Here is an 11,947-nt window from a genome sequence, read left to right on the forward strand (position 1 = left end):
TGGGCACTTTACCCTGGTCACTGTGTCCCCGTCAAACTTGACAGTACTATTCCCACCCAGGATGGCTGTCTCCTGCTTTGGCCGGCTCAGGTCTTCATGCAGGTAAGTAGTGGGCTGCCAGCCAGGGGCAGTTTCCTTCTGCACACGCTGGATATGTTTGCTGCATGGGGAAAAATGAATGCTGCAGGATGGAGCCATGCGAAGGGGCTTCAGGAGGTATTTAACATCCCCTGGGGCTGTTTCCTCCTGGGCTTCCAACTGCTGAAAAGCAACTAGCTTTTGCCGCTTCCCCTAGTGGGAAGTTCAGTTTGTTGGGGGTCAAGCGGGGGTGGGGGATCCTTCTGATCTTCCCTTCATTAATGGGGCTTAGTAGGGGAAGTCAGTGGTGATCAGTCTCCTAGAGTGAGAGGTCATCAAAAAGTAACTATCAAGTTACTTAACTTCTCTGAGCCACAGTTGCCTTATTTGGTTTTATTTTTGTTTTTTGTTTTTTGTTTTTGATACAAAGTCTCGCTGTTGTCCCTCAGGCTGGAATGTAGAGGCACAATCTCGGCTCATTGTAACCTCTGCCTCCTGGGTCAAGTGATTTCCTGCCTCAGCCTCCCAAGTAGCTGGGATTACAGGCTCCTGCCACCACGCCCGGCTAATTTTTGTATTTTTAGTAGAGACGGGGTTTCACTATGTTGGCCAGGCTGGTCTCGAACTCCTGACCTCAGGTGATCCACCTGCCTCGGCCTCCCAAAGTGCTGGGATTACAGGTGTGAGCCACCACACCTGGCCACACAATTTCCTTATTTGTAAAATCAGGATAATGCATCCCTTTCTGGTTCTTGAGAGGATCTGAAATAAAGTTATCTAGCATAGTGTCTGGCATGTAGTAGGTGCTTAATAAATAATATCTTCTCTTAAAATAGATACTTAAAGAGCATGTCTGCTGCCTCAGTGGCACATGTCCCAGTCTCTGTTGACCCCTCTCTCATCTCATTCCTGGCCTTACCTGAACACCAGGGTTACTGTTCTCTGGCTGGGTTTGGAGAGCCAGTGTCTCTTGCTGGGTGGGACTGAGGGATGTACTATTTGAAGAAGAGTAGTCAAACAGGTGGGGATCTTCTGTCCCCTGGAGAGGGGGTGTCTAGAAGTGGGGGAGAAGTGATTGACTTGTTCCAGGGATTCTTGCCTATCTCATGGTAGCCTTCTTATGGTATCCCATTGCCCCCTGTCAGGGAAGATGTGGGTGCTGGTGGTGGTGTCCAGACAAGACCTAGTTTGAATTTATTTGAAACTAGGTACATAAGAACTAGTGGTGGGGGTGGGGAGGGGTGGGGACTTCTCTGCATTTAACATTTAAGGGCATGTGGAATTTTAAAAGCAGTTTTCACCAGCATTTCATGTTTGGTTGTTTCTTTTGGCTTTGAGCATAGTGCTGGTTGGGGGCAGGGTGGTTTACAGTGAAGATGGTCAATGGTGGACTCCTGCGTAGGTGGGTGGAACTCCATGTAGGAAAACACATTACCCCTGGGCTTAGTGCGGTTGCCACGGTGTCTGTGTCTCCTAAGGGGCAGGAAAAAGAATAGTCTTTAGGAGCAAAAAAGGAAGATAATTGAGTCAGGGGTTTTGTTCTCTCTCTGCTTCCAAAGCTGCAAGGCTATATCCATGAGACCTTGAGGAAGCCCTTCCAGTTCCTCAGTGGGAGGGAAGAAGTTTGGCCCTCTGCACTGGCTGCATTTTGACAGAAGTAAAACTCTTGACTCAGCCTTCAAAGTTCAAGGGTGGGATACTGGGAGAGGATGGGCAGCTTTTTGGCTGTTAAGAAAGTCCCATTTTTGGCCAGTATAAAGTAGAGGAGGCAGAGTGGGGTGAGGTATGTGGGAGTCCTGTGGGATGGAGAAAGCAGGCTGCCAAGGGCCATGTTACCTGTGGGTGATGCGGAGAGGCTGTGGTCGTAATGGGGAGCAGGTAGTGAGAACTCTGTGGGGAGGGCTGTGTTTGAACCACTGAGGTCTGAGCAGGGCGAGGGCAGGAAGCACCCTGTGTTCTTTGCCTATCCACCCTGCATTAGAGGGAGGGGAGCAGAGAGCAGGAGCTCTGGGACAGGGAGGGGAGTGAGAGGGGGATGCCAGGTAGTGGGTGAGTAGAGGACTCTTATCCGCAGTCTCAGAGCGCACAGAGATGGCTGAAGGTGCCAGTTTAAGTGATGCCTCCTGGTCATGCTGGGAGTAGCTTCTGTGCTCAGCCCCGTCTTCTGTCCCCCAGCTTTTGAGTGGGCACCTATGCTTTGGCAAATGGACTTTGGTTCAGAGATTTGGTGTCTTAGGTTGCCTCGAGCCTGCACTGGCTTTGGGAGAGGAGGTAGAGGCAGCTGTGTCCCCAGCAATGGATGACTGTGGCCAGCAGTTAAGGGAAGGGTCCAACTCTGAATCTCCACTGTGTGTGCGTGTGTGTGTGCGTGTGTGTGTGTGTGTGCATGCGTGCACGTGCCCAATCTCTGGCCCTCATCTCTGCTTCCCACACCCACCCCCCACCCACGTGCACACACCAGGTGTTGTCCTGAAACCTGAGACAGAGGGGTGAGCTACATCTTGTCAGTTGTGTAGATCTGCCAGTAGCTCTACAGTGGCTCCCTTTCAGAACCTGGAATCACAAAATAAGAATCTCAGAGTTGGAAGATACCTTAAAGGGCTTCTAGTTATTCCACCTTCCCCATACCAATTAGTGTGAAAGTATTTCCATCAGTTCACTAGCTCAACTGCTGTTCCCCTCTAGTACCATGGAAATGCAGTGTTTATTCGATTAATCCTAGAATCAAAGTTGGAAAGTGCCTTCGACAAGAGCTAATCCTCACACTCACCCCAGTGCCAGGATCCCCTGGCAAAACACATTTATGTGACGTGCCGTTCCACTCACATTTGAATACTTTCTTCTCTGTCTCCCCTCCTGGGACATATGGATTCCATTCCTGAGCAACTCTAACTTTTTTCCAGTTGTCTTTTCCTATGGCTTCACCATTTGTCTGAATTATCCAACTTGGGGCTTATAAAAAAAAAAGACGAACTCTTTTCTATCTGACACAATTTTAGATGCGTTGGGGTAAATTTTTCTCCCTGTGCTCTACCTGTTTCCCTTCCTGGGGCCACAGCATTAAGCTAATAGGAGGAGAGCCTTGCATTAAAACTTATACAGGAAAGGAAGCAGACAATCTTTTAAATAATAAGATAGTAGGAAATTTATCTTCATACACACAGTTTTATTTTTGAAATTATTATATTCTTATTTGTATAAATGTATGGAATACAGGGGCAATTTTGTTCCATGCACAGCTTGTGTCCTGGTGAATTCAGGGCTTTTAGTGTATCCATCACCTGAATAATGTACATAACGCTAATTAAGTAATTTCTCATCATTCACCCCCCCCACCCTTCCAAGTCTCCATTGTCTGTCATTCCATGCTCTTATGTCCATGTCTACACGTTATTATTAATATTATTATTATTATTGAGACGGAGTCTCGCTGTGTCACCTAGGCTGGAGTGCAGTGGCGTGATCTCGGCTTACTGCAAGCTCCGCCTCCCGGGTTCACACCATTCTCCTGCCTCAGCCTTTCAAGTAGCCAAGTAGCTGGAACTACAGGTGCCCGCCACCACGCCTGGCTAAGTTTTTGTATTTTTAGTAGAGATGGGGTTTCACTGTGTTAGCCAGGATGGTCTCTTTCTCCTGACATCGTGATCTGCCCATCTCGGCCTCCCAAAGTGCTGGGATTACAAGCGTGAGCCGCCGCACCCGGCCTACATTATTATTATTTTTGAGACGGAGTCCCACTTAGTCACCCAGGCTGGAGTGCAATGGTGCAATCTCGGCTCACTGCACCCTCTGCCTCCTGGGTTCAAACAATTCTCTTGCCTCAGCCTCCCGAGTAGCTGGGATTACAGGCAAACACCACCATGCCCACGTAATTTTTTTTCTTCTTTGTACTTTTAGTAGAGACAGGGTTTTGCCTTGTTGGCCAATCTGGTCTTGAACTCCTGACCTCAGGTGATCCACCCGCCTCAGCCTCCCAAAGTGCTGGGATTACAGGCGTGAGCCACCGTGCCCAGTGTGTACACATTATTTAGCCCCCACTTACAAGAGAGGACATGCAATATATGTCTTTCTGTGTCTGATTTTGTTTCACTTAAGATAATGGCTTCCAGTTCCATCCATGTTGCTGCAAAAGACCATGATTTCATTCTTTTTTTTATGACCAAGTAGTATTCCATTGTGTATATATACTACAGTTTCTTTATCCAATCATCCATTGATGGCCACTTAGATTGAGGTTGATTCTCTATTTTTGCTATTGTGAACAGTGCTGTGATAGACATATGAGCACACACAGAAGATTTAATGGCGTTCATGGATACTTCTCCTGGAGGGCCTCGTCCCTCTCCTCTACCCTCACTTCAACAGCAGAACCAAGCGTGACAACCTGTGCCAGAGGCTGACACCAGAGGGAGAGGCAGGAGGAGAAAAGGATGCAGGACCCTAGGAGAGCCATAATGTTGCCATTAGAAGAAAGCTGTTGGGCCCATTTGACTTTTTTTTCCCCCCCCCCGTTTCTTCAACCATCCTTTTTAATGCATGATTTTGAGTCTGACACTGACTTCTCTGAACTCATTCCAGTTGGAGTGAGCTGGGCCATAATGTTCAAAGTGTGCTGATCACAGTACAATCGGTATCACTTCCCTCAGTGTAGACATTATGCGTGTGTGTGTATATATGTATAGTGTAACCTCAAACTCCTGGGCTCAAGGGATCCTTCTTGCCTCAGCCTCCTGAGTAGCTGAGACCATAGGTGTGCACCACCATGCCTGGCTAAATTTTAAATATTTTGTAGAGATGGGGTATCGGTATGTTGCCCAGGCTGGTCTCAAGTGATCCTCTTGCCTCAGACTCCCAAAATGTTGGGATTACAGGCATGAGCCACCACACTCAGCTAGATATTCTATTTTATTTTATTAATTAATTTTTTTAGTGGGTTAAGGAGTGGAAAGTTTAATAGAAGAAAGCAGAGAGGAGAGCAGCTCCTTGCAAAAGAGAGAGAGATGTCTGAAAAAAGCCTAGATATCCTATTTTAATCAGTGTATTTAAGATTGGATTAGCTTTTTTTTTTTTTTTTTTTTGAGATGGAGTCTCATTCTTTTTGCCCAGGCTGGAGTGCAGTGGCATAATCTCAGCTCACTGCAACCTCTGCCTCCCAGGTTCAAGCCATTCTTTTGGCTCAGCCTCCCGAGTAGCTGGGATTACAGGCACCCACCACCACGCCTGGCTAATTTTTGTATTTTTTAGTAGAGATGGGGTTTCACCATGTTGGCCAGACTGGTCTCAAACTTCTGACCTCAGGTGATCCACCTGCCTGCCTCGGCCTCCCAGAGTGCTGGGATTACAGGTGTGAGCCACCATGCCCGGCCTAGATTAGCTTTCATATGACCACATCACACCATGGATTCCCACTGCACTATTTTCAGAAGCTCCTGTGTCTCCTTTACACTTATTGTGAGAAAGGAGATGGAGCCATGTTGCACCCATGTCTTTATTTGTGCAGTTGGTGTTTTGGACTCAGTATAGTTACCGTTAGCCTCTAGAAATCCTACTTTCTTGTTCTTCTATGCTTTCTCAGCATGAAAGTGGTAGGATGCTAAGCCTTGTCCTAGTTTGTCTTGGTGCAGGAGAGGAGGAGGCCGGAATGGGGATTACTTGGGCCCAGTTACACTCCTGAGGCTCAGATGAGCCCGGCCAACATGGCCTCATGCTGGAGAGGACTTAGCTTCTGAGTCAATTTGAAAAGTCTTTTGATATGAATTAAAGAGAAAATGTGGGCTGGGGGCAGTGGCGCATGCCTGTAATCCTGGTGCTTTGGGAGGCTGAGGTGGGTAGACTGCTTGAGCCCGGGAGTTTGAGACCAGCCTGGGCAACATAGTGAGACCTTGTCTCTACAGTAAGTTAAAAGTTAGCTGGGCGTGGTGGCACCCACCTGTCGTCCCAGCTACGTGACAGGCTTGAGGTGGAAGGATCACTTGAGTCTGGGAGGTTGAGGCTGCAGTGAGCTGTGATTGAGCCACTGCAGCCAGGGTGATGGAGTGAGACTCTGTCTCAAAAAAAAAAAAAAGTTGTTGCAAAGACAAAGCTACTATTCAAGCACTCATCTGAGGTGCTAGGAGACCCCGAGGCTTTGTGGCAGGGGCCAGGAGGGCCCTGTCTGCCCAGTTATACTTAGGAACTCAGAATTCGAACTCTTGCTACTGCTCCCAGGGCAGGATCTGCTTACCAATTCAGCCATTTTCTGAGTTTTCATGGCACTTTGAGGACAGTATTTATCATACTGTTTTGTGCATTGGGAGTTCCTATGGCCAAAAACTGTTTCTTATTCATTTTCAAATCTCTAGCTCCTAACCCAAGGCATTACACCCCAGAACTAATAGCTATCATTTATTGAATACTAACTTAGGCACTAAAAACAGGTACTCTCCATATATTAATCTCACAATGACCCAACAAGGTTAATGCTAATATTTCCATTTTGTAGGTGAGGAAACTGAGGCTAAAGACCACAGCTCTACCAAAGCCTCTGCTCTTTCTTCAAATGAATGAGTGAGTCTGGGGCGATTGCTCTGAGTGAGAGTAGGCTAGAGTGGGTTCAGGGCATGCAGGAGCCCCCACACAGCTCATTCGTGGAGGTGTCTAATCATCTAATCAGCTATGCTAATTGATTGTCATGTTTGCAATATCAGATGCATGCTTAATTAGCACATGAACCCTCCTGTCAGATATTCCTGGAGGGGCTCTGCGAGCCAACCCAGGCCCAGCCGTAGGAGCCTGCTGCTTTCATGGAAACAGGGTGGGGAAGCATGATGATCCCAGTATTGACAGAGATCCTGAGAACAGGAACGTCCACTGCTTCGTAGTGTGGGAAGCAGATTCAGGATGAAGCCCTCTCTAGAGGATGTGTCCAGTATCCTCTGCCTCAAGGCCCTTGGTTCATCGACCTCTTCCCTACAGCCTTTGGATTTTGCACCACTCTTTGAGGCCTCTGTGCTTTTTTCTCCTGCTTCTGCCCTGGTCTTCCTCTCCCTAGCAAATCCTTACTCACCCTTAAGGGCCCAGCTCAAATGTCACTTCCTTTGTGGAGTTCTCCCTGGCTCCCTTGCTACCGGCAGAGGGGCAGGATCAAATGCTTCCTCTTCAGGCTTGCTCCTATAGTACTTGTACCTATCTGACTCTAATGTGAGTCTCTTCAAATTACAGTGTTTTTGATGTGTTTTTCTCCCCCTGCCAGACGTAGGGCTTATTCAAGGCAGAGACCACAGTCTTCAGCATCCGGCATAAAGCGCGGCCTGTACGAGACACTCAATACATTTAATTTGTTGAATTAAACTGAATGCTAGGTTGAGGTTTCATTGCAGGTGAGAACTGAGCAAGTGTAAACTTCCAGAACTCAGCAGCTATTTTATTAGTGATATGCAAAAATAGGTATGGCATCTTTGAAATCTTCCCAAGGATTCTGTGATCCTTATTTTTCCTTTTCACAATAATCCCCTCCTACATGGGGAAAGGGGGGATAAAATCCCAGTTTGGCCCCAGCCTGGGGAGAATCTTGGCATTAGGCTGGAGGGTCATGGTGGGAGGAGGCATGGGACTGAGGTCTAAAGGCCATCAACCAGACTGCAAGCTGCCTGAGTGCAGGGTGTGACTTCCGCTGTCTCCCACGCATCTGGCCACTGCTTCGCCTGGAGTGACTCAGGACTGGGGAATCAGGGGTGGGCAGCAGTGCAGAAAAACCCATCTGCGCCAGCCTGGGGCTCACTCTTCTCACTACCTCATGAGGCCATGTGGAGTGTGGACTGTTGCTGCTGTCCTGGTCCCCCAAATGCCACAACTGCTGACTTCTGATGTAAATAGTGTACATTTGTTTATTACTTTGCAGCGAATTTGCATTAACTTCTCTGAATGACAGACATATAGAAATTCCCTGATATGACCTCACTTCCACACCCCAAAAAACCACAGTGGTCCCTATACCTCTGTACTCAGGGACTCCCAACCCAGGTGGGCAGAGAAAAGGGGGTTTCTGAGGAGCCTTGGATCAACCAGGCACCAGCCTAGGAGGAAGGGATCCAGGAATCCCACTACCTTGGAGCCCACTGCTCTGGCTTCTCTTCCTTGTCTCTGGGGATTGTGCGGGGTGAGGGCATGGGGGTTTGTGAAATGTCTTACTGATTTTGCAATTCAGGCTAGGGAGTCATTTGGAGAAAATCGGATGAAGAGTAGGGTAAAGGGGAAAGAGGGGCTTTGTGACTTAGGTGGGCTTTACGGGACAGGAAGCCACACCCCGAGCCTTACAAGGCAAGCTGGAAGGGGCTGCCCAGCTGCAATGGGGATGAACCGATGCAGACTGCTCAGTGTAGCCACCTGCTGGACACATGGAGCCATAGCGTTCCGCTCCATGCTTCTTACCCTGCTGCTGCGCCTGCTCTTCTTTCTTCCTTCTTTCTCTTCCTTCCACCTAGTTCCACCCCCGCCCCCACACCTGCTTTCCCTCTTCCCTCAGGTGTGACTACCAAGATGCATCTGTCTTGGCCCAGCGCTGGGAACTCTGAATTTCCTCCTTTGGTGATGACTGAAAGGGAGCAGCCACCTCTGGTTGAGGCCAGAGAGAAGGCTTTTCATCTCCATGCTCAGTCTCTCCACCTTCTCGCTTGGCTTGCTGGGACCCTGCACTTAGCTGCGATCAGAGACCATTGAATTTATTGTCCAAACTGGGATACTTCTGAGAGTGAAGGGTATGTGTGCTTGCTATTAGTAATTATGCAGAGACAACAGGTGTAGACCAGAATTGTCCCAGGCCAGCGGGGACTCATGGTAAGCATAGTTCCCAGGGTCCCCCGGCCTCTTTGTCCCCGCATCAGGTGTGGAAGGCTAAGGCGGCCAGCAGAGGCTGCTGTGGCACTTGTTCTGTGCCTTACTATCTAAAAAGCTCCTTTTGCCATGCTGGGACTGTGGTGGGTGAAGTTGGTTGTCATACAGGGCTAAGGTCCCCCGAGTAGTGATTGTACCAGAGAATGAAGCTTTGCTCACCTGGGCCTGGTGCACAATGGGATAAGAAAGCTGCCTGCTTCCTCTAGTTTGGGTCGGGTACACAGCCCAAAGCCCCTGGGCCTAGCTTCTCAGAAACTCCCCATCATCCAGGATTGGACTGTGCCTTTCCTGAATTCTGACACTTCTTGTTCCTGCCCCTTCAGGCAAAGACTGGACAAGCAGTTTCCTAGCACTGCCAGCTCTGAGGCTGGTGCCTTTCTGGGGGGATTATTGGCCTTCCTGGATACATTGGCGAAAGGGCTCATGGGTCGGCCAGAGGATGCCCTTGCCAGAGGGGACCGAAGGAATGCCTGACAGTTTTTCTGCCTTTCAGGGGGGAATTCAGACCAGCCTTGGAGTCCTGTGAAGGAGAAGTGCTCCTGGAATCTTCTAGCCCTTCCTCTTCCCACCCAGTTCTAACTGGCAGAAAGACCTCATTTCCTCTTCCCCATGTGGGATCCCTTGACCCCTCTTGCAGTTGGGAGACCTTGATCCTTGCGGGAGGAAGGGGTTGCTGTACCAGGATGGGGTCCCTCACTCCCCTGGCCAGGGGAAGCATGACCTGCTGAGCTGGAGTCTGGCCCCCCGAGCTGTTGTGGCCTGACAACCTGTGGTTGCTTGCCCAGTACCAGCCCCTCGCTCCCATCTTCTCTCCCTGCTCACCGGAAGGGAGAGGCCAGTATCAGGCTTTCCAGGCTCCGTACTGGTGATCATACCATGGCAAAGGGCGGTGTCTCACACGTGCTGTGGGAGAGCTGCCCTGCCTAAGCAGAGAATTCTGGAGCAGCAGTGGGTATCCCAGGCAGCCACAGGGATTGCCATGGCAACATGCGAGGCAGCAGCAGCAGGAGACTGGATGGAGCAGGCCCTCTTCTAGGCTGGAGCTGAATTCCTGGGGTGGTCAGGAGAGGGCTGGAGGGCAAGAAAGAGATCCATAAACCCACAGGTGCCCCTGACCCAGGGCAGTGTGCCTTTGCTCATGGCCCCTTGTCAGCGGAAATCCCACACTCCCTGGTACATGTCTGTTAGGCGACCAGCCTAGGCAGAGGGCCTGTTGGTGTGTGGAGAGGGGGAAGGGGAATCAAACTGAATGGCAGAGATTTGTTTTCTCAGTACCTCTGAAGAATAGAAATGGGTTTTAGGCTGCGCCAGCCTGCGTTTCTACCTGGGGGACTCTGAGCCATCAAAGTTAACCTAGACTAGTAACTGGAGATCAATTACTGACCTGTAATATGCTTTCCAACTTCCCATTGTAAAAAGCAGCCTATTTGGAAAAAAAATAAATGGAAGATAAATGGAAGTGCTTTCCTTGGTCTCTGGTGCCACCGAGTCAGTGTGATTCCCTCCCTCCCCAGTTGCCTTTGCCCACTCCTCACTCATTACCTCTACTCAATTAGCCAAGGTTGGGTTAACCCCTCAAGAGCCAGGATTTGGGTGAGAGGGGACTGCTGTCACCTTCTATAGGCACGCCCTCCTCCCAGCACGGTTCTCGGGAGTGCAGAGCAGGCCAAGTCCAGAGCCTGCCAACCTCCTCCCCACCCTCTCTCTCACTGCCAAATCTGACTTTGATTAGCGTGTGGAGGGGGAGGAAAGCAGGAAAATAGAATATTAAAATCTTAATTCAATTTAAAACACTGTCATTCACAGGCATGCCAAACAGTGAGATGACTAATTATTATGCAAATGAGGCAGATAGAAAAGTGATTAATAATTGCACAAATTAAAAATTATTGTAAACATCCTGTGACGAGTGATAAGTCCGATGGAGAGGCGAGAGCGGTGGGCCGGGGAGGCCATGGCGGAGCTGGCTCCTGCATCCTTATTCTCTCATTAGAGGGATTTAATTAGCGCCTGATGATGGGGCTGCGTGCTGCCAGGGGTGGAGGAGTTGGTGGCCAGGGCCTGGGCAGTCTGTGCTGGATCCTTGGTTTCTCTCCGGTTCCTCCTCATTGCTCTGTGGCTGGGGCTGGAGCTGGCTGCGCAGGAGGAGGGGTGGGTTGGGGCTGGGGAAAGGCTGGCCACCATAGAGGAGCAGGTGCTGTGCAAAGCTTCTCTGCCCCCTTCCACTGGCCTTTTGCCCGCTGCTGCCTCTGTCATGCAAGTCCTCAGGTGTGGGTCAGGGATGACAGTGAGGAGGCCCCTGGGTGGGGAGCTGTGGGCACATCCTGATTCAGCTGGGCAGATTCTTTGGGGTTTAGTGAAGGGACACACGGGGCATGCCCCCGGTGCTGCCAGGTCCCAGGGAGGATGGACAGGTACATGATGCTGCCTGGGGCCTCACGGTTGCCTTGGGTCCAAGTTTCCCTGACTCTGCTGGGCACACAGAAACTAAATCACTGTCCTGAGCCAAGTGACTTGCCCTTACCCATGTTCAACCTGCATCCAAGCGCTTCGCAGCAGGGAATGCTTAGGAGCCACTTTGGCTTGGGTGGGCATGGCTGCTGCAAGGCAGGGGACAGAGGAGGCCGAGCTCCTCGGGCCCAGCAGCACCAGGTGCTTTCCAGGGCATGCAGTCCTCCTGGACTTCTCCCAACCAAATAGGGCAGCAGCTGACATATTCTTGACAAAGCATACTGGCCAGCCACAGTACAGCTTCCCCCTGCCAGTCCCCGAGCCCTGAACTCTGAGCAGGAGGGGATGGGACTGGGTCAAGGCCCAGGGAGAGGTGGCTGATGATGGGAGATCCATCTCCCTGCTCTACCCCCAGTCACCATGGACCTTAGGGAGATGGTATTCCTTGTCCAGAGAGGACCACAGAGTAAGCTGGGAGGTCAAGAGCCTGGTGAAGAGCTTTTGCTATTCAGAGGAGCAGTGGATGCTGGAAATTATGGCAGTTGGG

General features: G+C 50.1%; 1 long non-coding RNA gene across 1 annotated transcript; it reads right to left on the minus strand.

Annotated features, from left to right (window-relative positions):
* Positions 1–1,464: 1,464 nt before the first annotated feature.
* LOC103877935 lies at positions 1,465–9,858 on the minus strand. Its single transcript, XR_637859.4, has 3 exons — positions 9,772–9,858; positions 2,537–2,631; positions 1,465–1,551 (listed from the first exon to the last, which is right to left on the minus strand). It is a non-coding gene; the product is annotated as an uncharacterized LOC103877935 (long non-coding RNA).
* Between the last annotated feature and the right edge of the window lie 2,089 nt (positions 9,859–11,947).

Source organism: Papio anubis, chromosome 12 (genome assembly GCF_008728515.1).
Source record: "Papio anubis isolate 15944 chromosome 12, Panubis1.0, whole genome shotgun sequence".
In the NCBI taxonomy this organism is placed as follows: domain Eukaryota; kingdom Metazoa; phylum Chordata; class Mammalia; order Primates; family Cercopithecidae; genus Papio; species Papio anubis.